Below are 11,542 nucleotides of genomic sequence, written 5' to 3'. Positions count from 1 at the left end.
GAAATTCAGATTCAGACTATTAGCAAGATTTATGGGTTGATTTCATGATTTATCCGTAATTGGGAAATAGAAATAAGGAATTAGATAATGGCTTGATCGATTGAGTACAGATCTGTAATTTTTGTACTTTTGTGCTTGAGTTTCTAGACAGATACTCAAACAATCAAAATTGTTGCAATCCAAGCTAAACTCGATTGGTTTGGAAAGATAAAAGCAACATTGATATTAGATCAAGCAATGAACATTCGATTGAGAACGCTAGATTAAGATATGAGACAAGACAGCAGATCAGAACAGATAAATTTTGCGGTGAATAATCGTTTGAGTATGCCATATATTCTAGATATGGAATATCAGATTCTGAAAGAGGCATATAACAACATATTTAATATCCATTCAGTTGTCTAAACATGTATGGCTTACATGTAGTCATTACTTGGAAATCAGTATTGGTGAAAGAAATGAAAGCAGATACGACAGAATTGACATTACCAATACTAAAATTCCTATAAAAGAAGCAGAAAAGAAGAACCCAAGTGGTTTCTGTAACAGAGTAGTTACATAAGAGCTGAAAAAAGATCAACTTTTCGAAATATTTTAGTTTGAATCTACTCAAATCTTCATGATTTTGAGATTTAGATTGTAGTAGATTTCAACAGATTAAAGAATATGTTGTATTAAACATAATACAAACATAAAGAGATAACTGTTAAGAAGTTAGCAAGATGATCAGATTACAAGAATTATTGAAATCTATTGTCGTGATAAAGACTTTAGATTTGTTGGCTAGATAGTGGCACTGATCGATTGTCAGATGTTCTGAGTGTTTGGTTGTATGAGATTTCATTATAACATCATCCGATTAGTGGACTATCAGATGTGATTATCCAGATTTTCGAGGATATAATCAGAACTATAGTACTAGATTCGGTACTAGCTGATTGACTTTCTGCCACTTGCTTACTATAATTCCTATGACAGCTATTTGATAGATATAGAGACAGTATTTTTATTATTGATTGATAAGAAAAGGAGAATTGTCTTTAGATTGAAACGATATTACAAAAGTATCAGCTATCAGACCAGATATGAGTCAAGAAAAGATAGAGAATGTGAAGATTGCTTTGAACAGACTAAGAACAGAACAACATAGACAAAGTTAGCAAATGAGCAACAAATATAGATTTTGAAGCCTGAACAGAATGATCAACAAGGAAGTTCTTTCCCGAGCATCATTAGGTTCAGAAAAGGATTTCAGAAGTGAATCAATAATTGATCCCTGTGAGTATTTGATCTAGCTTATGAATTAACACTCAATCTCGACTTGTCAGATAGATGAATTGTTATCCATATGCTTCGGCTGAAGAATATCAGCAAGAATATGTATGTACATTAAATTCTGAGAAAGCAGAAGCCGATAAGATTTTGGGTTAAGAAGAATATAATATGCAGATTTTGATCAAGGGAACGAGTAGCTCAGATATCAGTTGCCTTTGTGACTACCGAACAATATAATAGATATGATTGCAGGAGCGATTAGAAAGCAGAATAAGAGACGATATAAGTGAAGATATCAGAATAGATATCTGAAGCTCACAGAATTGAAGTAAATACTTCAGTTAGCTATACAGCTTACGAGATTCAGTAATAAGCTCAGTAATAAGATCGAATGCGATTTCGAGAACGAAATCATTCCTTAGAGGGGAGGAATTGTTAGGCCTGAAAATATTAAGTTATTAATTACGAGATTTAAGATTTAAATTCTGAATATGAAAAAATATGAATTGGAGAATTTATGGGAATTAGAGATTTTAATTTTGGGTCAAAAATATTTAATTTGAGGATTTTTCGGATTTGAAGATTTTAATTTTCGAAATTCTTAAATTCAAAGATTAGAATATTTGAATTGATTATTTTTTTTGTATTTAAGATTTTCATTATGAGTTTAAATATGAAAAGTATTTAATGAGAAGTATAGAATTGAAGAAGGACTGAATTGCAAATATTGAGAAGTTCAAGGACTAAAATGCGATAATGCCTGATTTATTAAATTTTAATCCGAAAATATTTAATTTGAGAATGTTTAGAGTTTATAATTAAATTCTAATATTCTTAAATTATTTAGGATTGAAATTGAATTAAATCGCTTGTCCCGGGACTGATTTACAATTAGGCCAAAGTTCAAGGACCAAAGGGCAAATTACCTTGAAACTTGCTTTTTAAACGTGTAAGAAGATTGAAATGCATCAGATTCTCAGCCCAAAAAGTCAGAAGCAACCAAGAGAGATAAGGGCAAATCTTCCAAGCCATTTTTGATTCTTTTAACTCCGATATAACTTGATCCGCCCGATAGAATTTCTAATAGATCGTATATTTGCAATCACGGCTTTGAGTGCTACGTTTTGATGTAAGTTTTACGAAGTTCTACCATGTTTTAATTTTTGGATGTTGTTAGAATAAAGATTTGATTGTATAAACGTGTTCTAATAGATACGACGATAGCATATCTAAGACGAATCAAGAAAAGATCGTCGTTTGAACATGTATTTGATTTTTGAAAGACTTTTCAAAATTCTGATTTTTGGGGGCTGTATAATTCGAAATATAGCTGCTGAATTGGTGATGATAATGAGTTTATATGTTTGTTAAGATGGTGTTTACTCTTTCGGAATTAACGATTTCAAACTGTTACGCCGCCGGTTTGCAATTTAATCTGATATCATCTATAGATTGAACGTAGCACTAAATATCAGATTTGAGAATAATATTAAGCATATTGTACACTTTATTTCAGTTGGGAATTGAAGTTATCGAAGTCGAATCGACGAGTTCGAGCTGTTTGAACAACTAAAGTTGAATCAAGACTTTGATCAACTATAAACGTCAATGAGCAAGCGTGAATGAATAGACGTTTTGATATGCCATCTGAGTTGAAGGTAGCAAGCTTGAATATATGTCAACACGACGATTGGATGGTATGATTCGACATTATCCTCGCCAGGTAGAACAACTTGAGAACGTGGTGGTTTTCGAGTTTTCCTAAAATCACATACTTACTTGTTTAAATGCTCTTATGTGGTTTACTTGTTATTATTGACTTTCATGAATCGTAAATGGTGTGTTCAAGATGTTTATCGATATGTGTATGATTTAATGCATCAAGATTATGTTGCATTCATCTTGAACCCCTACCTTAAAAGCATAGAGGGCAGATTGGCCTAGATTGCAAAATGACGTTTAGAGAACTATAGTTGAGTGGCATGGATTGTAGATTCGCTTTCAGAGCTAGATGACTCACTATAGTTGCATCAAATTCAGGGGACTTGAGATATTTGACGCTACCTTGATTGGGAGAGTCGGTGGTTAGTTAAAGATTTTCTTTCCCTGGGATCCCAAGAACCAAGATTTATGCTTATCAGCCTTGATAGCTTATTCCTTCAAACATGCATTGCATTTACGCATTAGCCTAGAGATTTCTATGGTTTAGCATATGCGTTTATCAATGCCAGCTTGTTATTATATACTATTCAAGATGTGAATGTGTTTATATGCTTGATTTAAGATTGCTAAAGATGATATGCTTCTATGATTTACATGTTCTTACATGTTTATGATTTAAGATTATTATAGCATATAGATTTCATATGCTTAAATAATGTATATGCATGTCTTTCATACTAAGAATTAAATTCTCAACGGAGTTATCCGGCTATTGATTTGTTCGTATGTGTGCATTGCAATAGGTGTGGCAGGAGCTGGTCAAAATTGACGTGGAAAGCTCAAGAGAGAGTTTTAGCATGTGGTGACTCGGGTTTAAGCAGATGACATGGTGTGTAGATATTGAGCCTTGGATAAACATGTTAGAACAAAAACAAAAACTTTGTATATATGTTTCATTTGTTGGATACTTGATCATATTCTAGCTTTTTTTTGTATTTGAATCACTAGATAGTTGTGATATGAACTCGTTCTCATGTTTCGAACTTGATAACAATGTATGTGCATGTTTTAGATTGAAAAGAGCAAGTGTTGGAAGAGCTTTATCAGAGCAAAGGCTAGCTGCAGCAAACAGGGCTGAGCACTGCCTCTGCAGCGCCCGAGCTGCAGAAAATAGCAGCTCGGGTGCAGCCCACAATTGTCAATCCATAGGTTTGTTCAGAGGGAGCGCCCGAGCGGCCATAAATGGCAGCTCGAGCGCAATCCCCTCCAAGTAAAAAAAAAATTATTCTTTTTACGACGTGATTTTGCGTCGCCAAATGTATAGTTTTGCGTCGCCAAATATTTTGGTTAATTTTATTCAAATTGAATTATTATTGTATAATTATTGATGCTTATTCATTAATTTCCCTTAAGATGAGATTAGCACCCGAGGTCCCCACATAATGCCTAAGAAGCGAAAGTTGGAAAAATTTGAGACGGTGAATCTGACTAAGGAGTGCAGCACGATCTTGCAAAAGAAGCTACTATAGAAATTAAAAGATCCAGGGAGTTTTACTATTCTTTGCACTATTGGTTCTTTTTATTTTAATAAAGCATTATGTGATCTAGGAGCTAGTATTAATCTAATGCCTTTGTCTCTTTTCAGGAGTTTAGAACTTGGCGAGGTGAAGCCCACGACAATCGCATTGCAGCTAGCTGATAGATCTATCAAATATCCGTGTGGAATAATCGAGGATGTTCTGGTAAAAATAGATAAGTTTATTTTTCCTGCGAATTTTGTTGTGCTAGATATGGAGGAGGATGGACATATGCCATTGATTTTGGGGAGACCATTCTTGGCTACTACTGATGCTAAGATAGATGTCAAGAAAGATGAGATGACTATGGGTGTAGACGATGAGAAGGTGAATTTTAATGTGTTCAAGGAGGCTGGAAATCCATCCACGGAGAAGATGTTCCTGATTGAACAATCAAAGAAGATGAAAAGTTGTCAAAAAGTTGTTAGTGTTGTAGAATTGCCAAGGAAGAAGGATCCGCCAGTGCTAAAAAAAGAAAAAGAAAAAGAAAGCAAAGATCAAGAGGGTTGTTGAATATAATTGGAGGGTGAAAGAGAAGGGAAAACCCTCCAATAAAGTGGCAACGGGCTAGAATCGGGGACAGTCGGGCTATGGACTATAAACTAAGCGCTTCTAGGGAGGCAACCCAAACTATTTTTGTTTATTTGATTTTTATTTATTTATTTATTTATTTTTTGGTTGTTTTTATTTCATATTATTATTTTTTTATGATCAGACTAGACATCAATAATTATTTTGAGTTTTTTAGGTAAAACAATGTGACGCGGTGAGAGTTTAGGCGCCACCCATGAAAGAAGAGCTATGAATGATCAAGATGGTGACGAGTACTGATGCTTGGTATCCAAGGTATGTGTCTTTGTTTATATTTACTACTGCACATTGAGAACAATTCATATATTTATGTTTGGGGGGGTGTGAAAATTTGAAAATTTTTGATGAGTTAGTTTGAGTTAAAAGGCATGATGTGTAATTGTGTTGGCCTTTGATGATGAAAATAATTTTTTTTCTCCTGAAAAATTCCTTGTTAGATATATTTAATCTCGAGTCCTCACACATATGCAATAATGTAATGATTTTTGATACTCCTAGCAATTAGAAAAAATTATGTAGTTGCCCGATTCCATTTTTTCAAGATTAAGTGATTAAAAATGGTTGATCATGGATTAGAGACTTGATTTGGATTTAATTGAAAAATTTATGGATTTTTGTCTAAAGACAGTTCGGAAGGTCCGAACCCATGTTAGGAGGGTCCGAGCACTTCGAAAGCACATTTCAGGATTCGAAGGTAACGTTCGTGATCGGAACGTCCGATCTCAGTTAGGTCATGCACATTATAGACGTGTAAATGCGTTCAAGCACATGGGAGTTCGGAACGTTCAAAGTGGAGTTCGGAGCGTCCGAACTGTGCATGAGGCGTGGCTTGCATGCAAAGATCGGAGCATCCGAAGTGGAGTTCGGATCGTCCGATCTCCGCCTATAAATAGGCCCTTCGAGATTCACATTTTCACACCAAACTCACAAGTATTTCTATCCTTTTATGAGAATTTGGGGCGTTTCCAGCCTTCCTAGGCATGGTCCGGGAGTTGGCAAGGTGCTCTGGAGTTACAGCGGAGTGGTGCCCAAGTTCTGGGGTAGTCATCATCAGTGGGCTAACGACGGACGAAGGTATAGCTCTAGCTCCTAATTGAGATTGGGGAGTATTCTATAGCTTAGTTAAGGCTTTTAGAGGAAGAATATAATGCATGAGTATTTTGCATATCAGTGCTGATTATAGGCTTGGAAAATAGAGTTGGTATAGCTTGCCTAGTATCTAAGGTACGAAATTACTATTTTGAGATACCCTGATTGAGTATGCATGTATTATGTGTTGCATTGTTATATGACATGATTTTATCTGCATATTACCTTCCACGATATTATGCTTCATGCATTAGCATATTGAGATTGTACCCTTGAGATAGTCGTTAGTAGGGTGCTTACCCTACGTGTAGTGGATGGTTGGATACGTGGACTCGTTATCAGGTCACCTATATCTACATTGGGCATATGAGCCACATCCTGGTGCGACGGCGCAGAGTACTGTATACCTGGGGCCCGAGTCTGTGAGCAGGATTTCTTGACCTTGTGTCTTGGTACCCGTACACTTGCATACATACACATATAATATTTTTATACTCATACTCTCGTGCTGAGTGTTTTATGCTCACATCCTCGTACTGGTTTTGGACACCATATTCCACGGTGCAGGTCTCAGACTTGATGGAGCTGGAGGCTCTGGGATACTGTAGTTGCAGGTTTGCAGCACTGGTGGAGATTGGTTCTGGTGTTGGTTAGTTCCTGATTGAACTGTTTTAACTAAGTTACCTTCGATATGATTGTATAAATTAAGTATTAACAGTTTCTTTTCCTTGGAATTGTACATGGCTATGTTTTTTGTTGTTTTAATCTGATTATTGTTTTCTGAAGTTAAATGCATGCATAAGCTCTTAATTAGTAGGTGATCATGGTGCGGGTCACTACATTTATGGTATCAGATCATGCATAGAAATCTTGGGATCTAGAATTTTCTTTGGGATTAACCTTTTGATGGTCGTGTAGATGGCGGGATATCATGATGATATTATCCATGGTAGTGTGGGTGGACACTGGGGCATTGAGGACGATCGCAAAAATCGTCAGGGCCATCATCACCATCGTCATGATAACCGTAGACGTTTTAGTATGCATCAATTCATGCAAATGAGTCCTAAGCCATTTATTGTAGGCGAGTCTCTGGAGGATGAAAAAAATTGGATAGAGCGCATGGAGAACTGCTTCCGGGAATTTTGTTGCATGGACGAGAAAAATTTGGAGACACTTAGTTTCCTACTGGAAGGTCGTGCTCGGAAATGGTGGAGGTCCACATCTATATCCTTCATCATTACACGAGGAGTAGCTACTTGGACAGAGTTTCGCACAGCTTTTCATAAGATGTATTTTCCTCCCGCACTCCGACAGGAGAAGGCGAGTGAATTGCTGGGATTGAAGTAGGCTTGATGTCAATTGACGAGTACCGGCAGAAGTTCTTTGAGCTGTTGCCATATTGTCCTATGATTTCTAACAACGCTGAGGCAAAGTACAGTCTGTTTCTCCAGGGTCTTAATCCAGAAATCCATGACGTTGTATCTGTTGGTGAGGACATGACTTCTGAGGGATTGGTTATTCGATGTCGCCAAGTAGAGGTCAACAATCGCCATAATAGGTCCTTTTCTTCGTCTAGATCCGTGAGTTCTTCGAGTCCCCGTGCTCAGACCTTCAAGAAGTCTGCTTCTTCTTCTTCCTTTGGATTTGGGGGCGTAATGCGTTTTGGAAGGAAGGGACAGTGTGACCATTGTGGTAAAAATCATTGGACCGAAAGTGTCGCAAAGCTGCAGGAGCATGTTTTGGATGCGGGGAGATTGGCCATACGAAGAAAGATTGTCCACAGGCTGGGGGAGCTCGTTTTGGTTCTCAGGCCACCGTACAACAAAGACCACCAGGACAATATGCGACCTCGTACTTCTGGTCAGGTGTTTGCATTGAGGAATGATCAGGCAATGGAATAGAATGAGAGGGTTATCGCAGGTAGTTTTCTTTTATGCGGTATACCTGCTTTTGTACTTATTGATACTGGTGCATCTCATTCCTTCATATCCGCACACTTTTTCAAGAATCATAAGTTACCATACATTAACCTAGACGTAGTACTTTCTGTTTCTACACCGACGAGTCAGTTTGCGTTGGCTAAAAGTCTAGTGTTGGGTTGCCCCTTGGAATTTGAGGGTAATGTTTTGTCAGCAAATCTCATAGTATTAGAAATGGAGGACTTCGATTGCATTTTGGGAATTGATATGTTGACCACATACTGAGCTTCCACTACAAGAAAAATGCCCATCAACAACACTCAATAGACAACGTTTTTATGTAAAAACCGTTGTCTTTCACTTTATAACAACGGTTTTAATTAAAACCGTTGTGTTTTACCGTTGTGTCAATAAAAAAGACAACATTTTATTTAAAACCGTTGTCGTTTAAGGGTATAAGACAACGGTTATTTAAAAACGTTGTCTATGAGCGTGTATTTTGGGCCTACGACAACGGTTTTGGAGGACTGTTGTCTATGAGCGTTATTTTAATTGACAAAAGACAACGGTGTTTTAAAACCGTTGTCTTTGAGCTTCTATTTTTGGCCTACGACAACGGTTTTGAAGGACTGTTGTCTATGAGCGTTTTTTTATTGACAAAAGACAATGGTTTTTAACAACCGTTGTTTTTGAATTTTTTTGAATTTATTATTTATTTTTTTAAAGGATATATGTCATTTAATTTTTTTTTTTAAATTAGAGACAAAACTTAAAAGCGGGCTTGCAACTCACGCCTTTTCTCCCACACTTAACTTCGAATCACTCACTCTCAGTACTCTCAACGCTTCGATCCGATGGCGAAATCTCGGCTTTCACTGAACCACAACTCCAATCTCTTCCTTCTCCGGTGATTTTTCTCTATCGCTTGCGTGGATTCATCTCGTTTCTGGCCATCTGATCCACCATACGTTCAGCACTCTGCCGTGACCAGAAGCCCTAAATCCAAAAATGTAAGTTTTAAGAAGTCACCCCCAAATCGGTTGAAAGAGATTTTTAAGGTAAATATCAGTCCCTTTACACAGATTTTTAAGATTTTTCGATTCAGTATGTTTATCCCTTCGAATTTAATTTTTTTTGTTGCGATTTTGAATCTGGTAAGTTTATCCCTTAAGTTGGGTTTTTGTTGGATTCCGGTAATTTTTCAGTTTTGTTGCGATTTTGAGGTCTTCTCCTACATGGATATTAATGGATATCTTTGGACTGATTATTGTAAACATCTCACTATGAGGTCCTTAATCACTGAACTGTTTTCTGTTCGAGGTGAGGTGAATATGAGAGATAATTCTACGTATCGGTGGCTATGTGTTATCGGGGAAACATAGAGTTCAAAGTGAAATAAATTTCTCTGCTCTTAATCTGTAATTGACGTGGTTGTTTTGTGTGTATATTATAGCATGAGCATGAGCAGAGGTCTCATGCTCATTGTCAATTTTATACCTCGGTCTAATGGTCCTTCCATTAGAATTGTTGTTATTGTGCATTGTATTATTAGTGCTTAAGCTATTATGATTTAAATTGAATATTTTGGATGTGAGGATTGAGGAAGCATGGACATATATATGCACTGATTAATTCATTTTTTTTGCTGCAACTTTGTACTGCAGCTGCCATATATATATATATATATATAAGCATTTATTTAGTACGCAAATACATACAAATATATATGTATATAGAAGAGCAAGTTATCAAGATTAATGGAGTCGGTGTTATCACAACTCACAAGCTTAATGGATTCGGTGTTATCATATGCAGACGTCATGATCTTGATAGTTATTTTTTAGTTTCTATCATAGACACGTTTACATATTAGTCTTGTATTCTTGTTCCTAAATTGTTCACGATTAAGTTATCCTTAAAAAGTTGTTAGGATTATGAGGGATATTGGGACATTTTTTTACAATAGAAGTATACACTTTCACATATGCATGTTTCGTTATCTTCTGAATTATCTGCTTTTTATTCCAAGGAAAAGGTCAGTGCAAAACTCTTCTATTTTATGACCCTTTGAGCTATTATGTATTACATGGCAGCTGATTTCTATGGAAACGCAACACATTGTTGACAGGATTGGTGTCCACCCTGCTCCGAGCAGGCAGAGGAATGACACTGTGGAAAAATTCTGCCGAAGAACCACCACCTGAAAAATTGGAACTCTTCAACTTTGAAAACAATATTTATTCGGCAGTGAGGATCGTGTACTCAACATCATTTTTAGCACTCGTCTTCGGTTCAATTTTCTGGGATCGTGGTAGTTAAAGGTACTCAAGAAGGAAACTATTTCAGATAACATTTTATTTTTTGAATCTAGATAATTGTTTTCATTTTCAATGATATACATCACAGGGGAACAAAGAAAGATATTTTCAATGCTATGGGATCTATGTATCTTCGGTTTTATTTATAGGGGTATTAGCCAAGATGGCAGCCAAAAATGTCAGACATAGTAATACTCTTTCCTTCGATTTTTTTTTCATGTACTGGAATTTTCAACTGTACACCTTCTTTACTTTTCTGAATTATATGCATTATACGCTTGCATTTGCCTTCCTTTCATCCCTTGATGGTTAATTGTCAATTAGTGATAATTTTTTTTCTACATTTACTGGTAGGCTGGACTAAAGAAGATTGGACAAGTGGATGCATTCGAAAGACGAATTTGAGTTGCCTGGATGATGGATTTATAAAGTACTCTGGGTCAAAATGCCAGATGCTCAAAATTCATGATTCAACGAGAGTATGACGCTTAAAGAATGCAAATTTGAATGCTTAAAGAATTGTTCATGTATGGCATACACACATTTAAACATAAGCAGTGGGAGTGGATGCCTTCTTTGGTTTGGTGACTTGGTATATATCAGATCTCTGACAACATATGGACAAGATATTTACATCAGAATGGAATCTTCTGAATTATTAGGCAATTTTTTCAGATCAAACATATAAATGTCAATGCTCGATCTTTTGTGATTCTATATAAATTAAGTGTTATGGATTTGAGGTCTGCTCTTTGCCAATTTTTTTAATTAATAACCGAAGACTAAATGTTTAAGTAATGTTTCTTTTGCCCACATATAATTGTCTTTTATATTTTATATCCTCTTTTAGTTAACTTAAATATGTTTGTATTTAGCTTCGTGATTTTACAACATTTTCTTACCAGCTTTTTTTGTAAAACATAAAAGCAGTAAAAATGATCTTGGAGATTGCTCTGCTCTTGGTTCTGATTGTGTAATTCTTGTTTCACCTACTGGTAAGAATAGTTTGTTGGAGAACGGCGATCAGATCAATCAAGATTGATACCCGGTGCAGCGGAAGTTTAAAAATTTTTATATGGAACGATTCCATAATGGGTATCAAAAC

General features: G+C 36.1%; 1 long non-coding RNA gene across 1 annotated transcript; it reads left to right on the top strand.

Moving 5' to 3' along the window:
• Positions 1 to 9,014: 9,014 nt before the first annotated feature.
• Positions 9,015 to 11,084, top strand: LOC140870855 (uncharacterized). The gene is made up of 4 exons (XR_012147554.1): positions 9,015 to 9,129; positions 10,248 to 10,440; positions 10,526 to 10,625; positions 10,792 to 11,084. It is a non-coding gene; the product is annotated as an uncharacterized lncRNA (long non-coding RNA).
• The last annotated feature ends 458 nt before the right edge of the window (positions 11,085 to 11,542 follow it).

Source organism: Henckelia pumila, unplaced genomic scaffold, assembly GCF_033568475.1.
Source record: "Henckelia pumila isolate YLH828 unplaced genomic scaffold, ASM3356847v2 CTG_270:::fragment_1, whole genome shotgun sequence".
NCBI lineage: Eukaryota > Viridiplantae > Streptophyta > Magnoliopsida > Lamiales > Gesneriaceae > Henckelia > Henckelia pumila.
The sequence above is the reverse complement of the archived record's forward strand: the minus strand, read 5'-3'. Positions and strand labels throughout refer to the sequence as shown.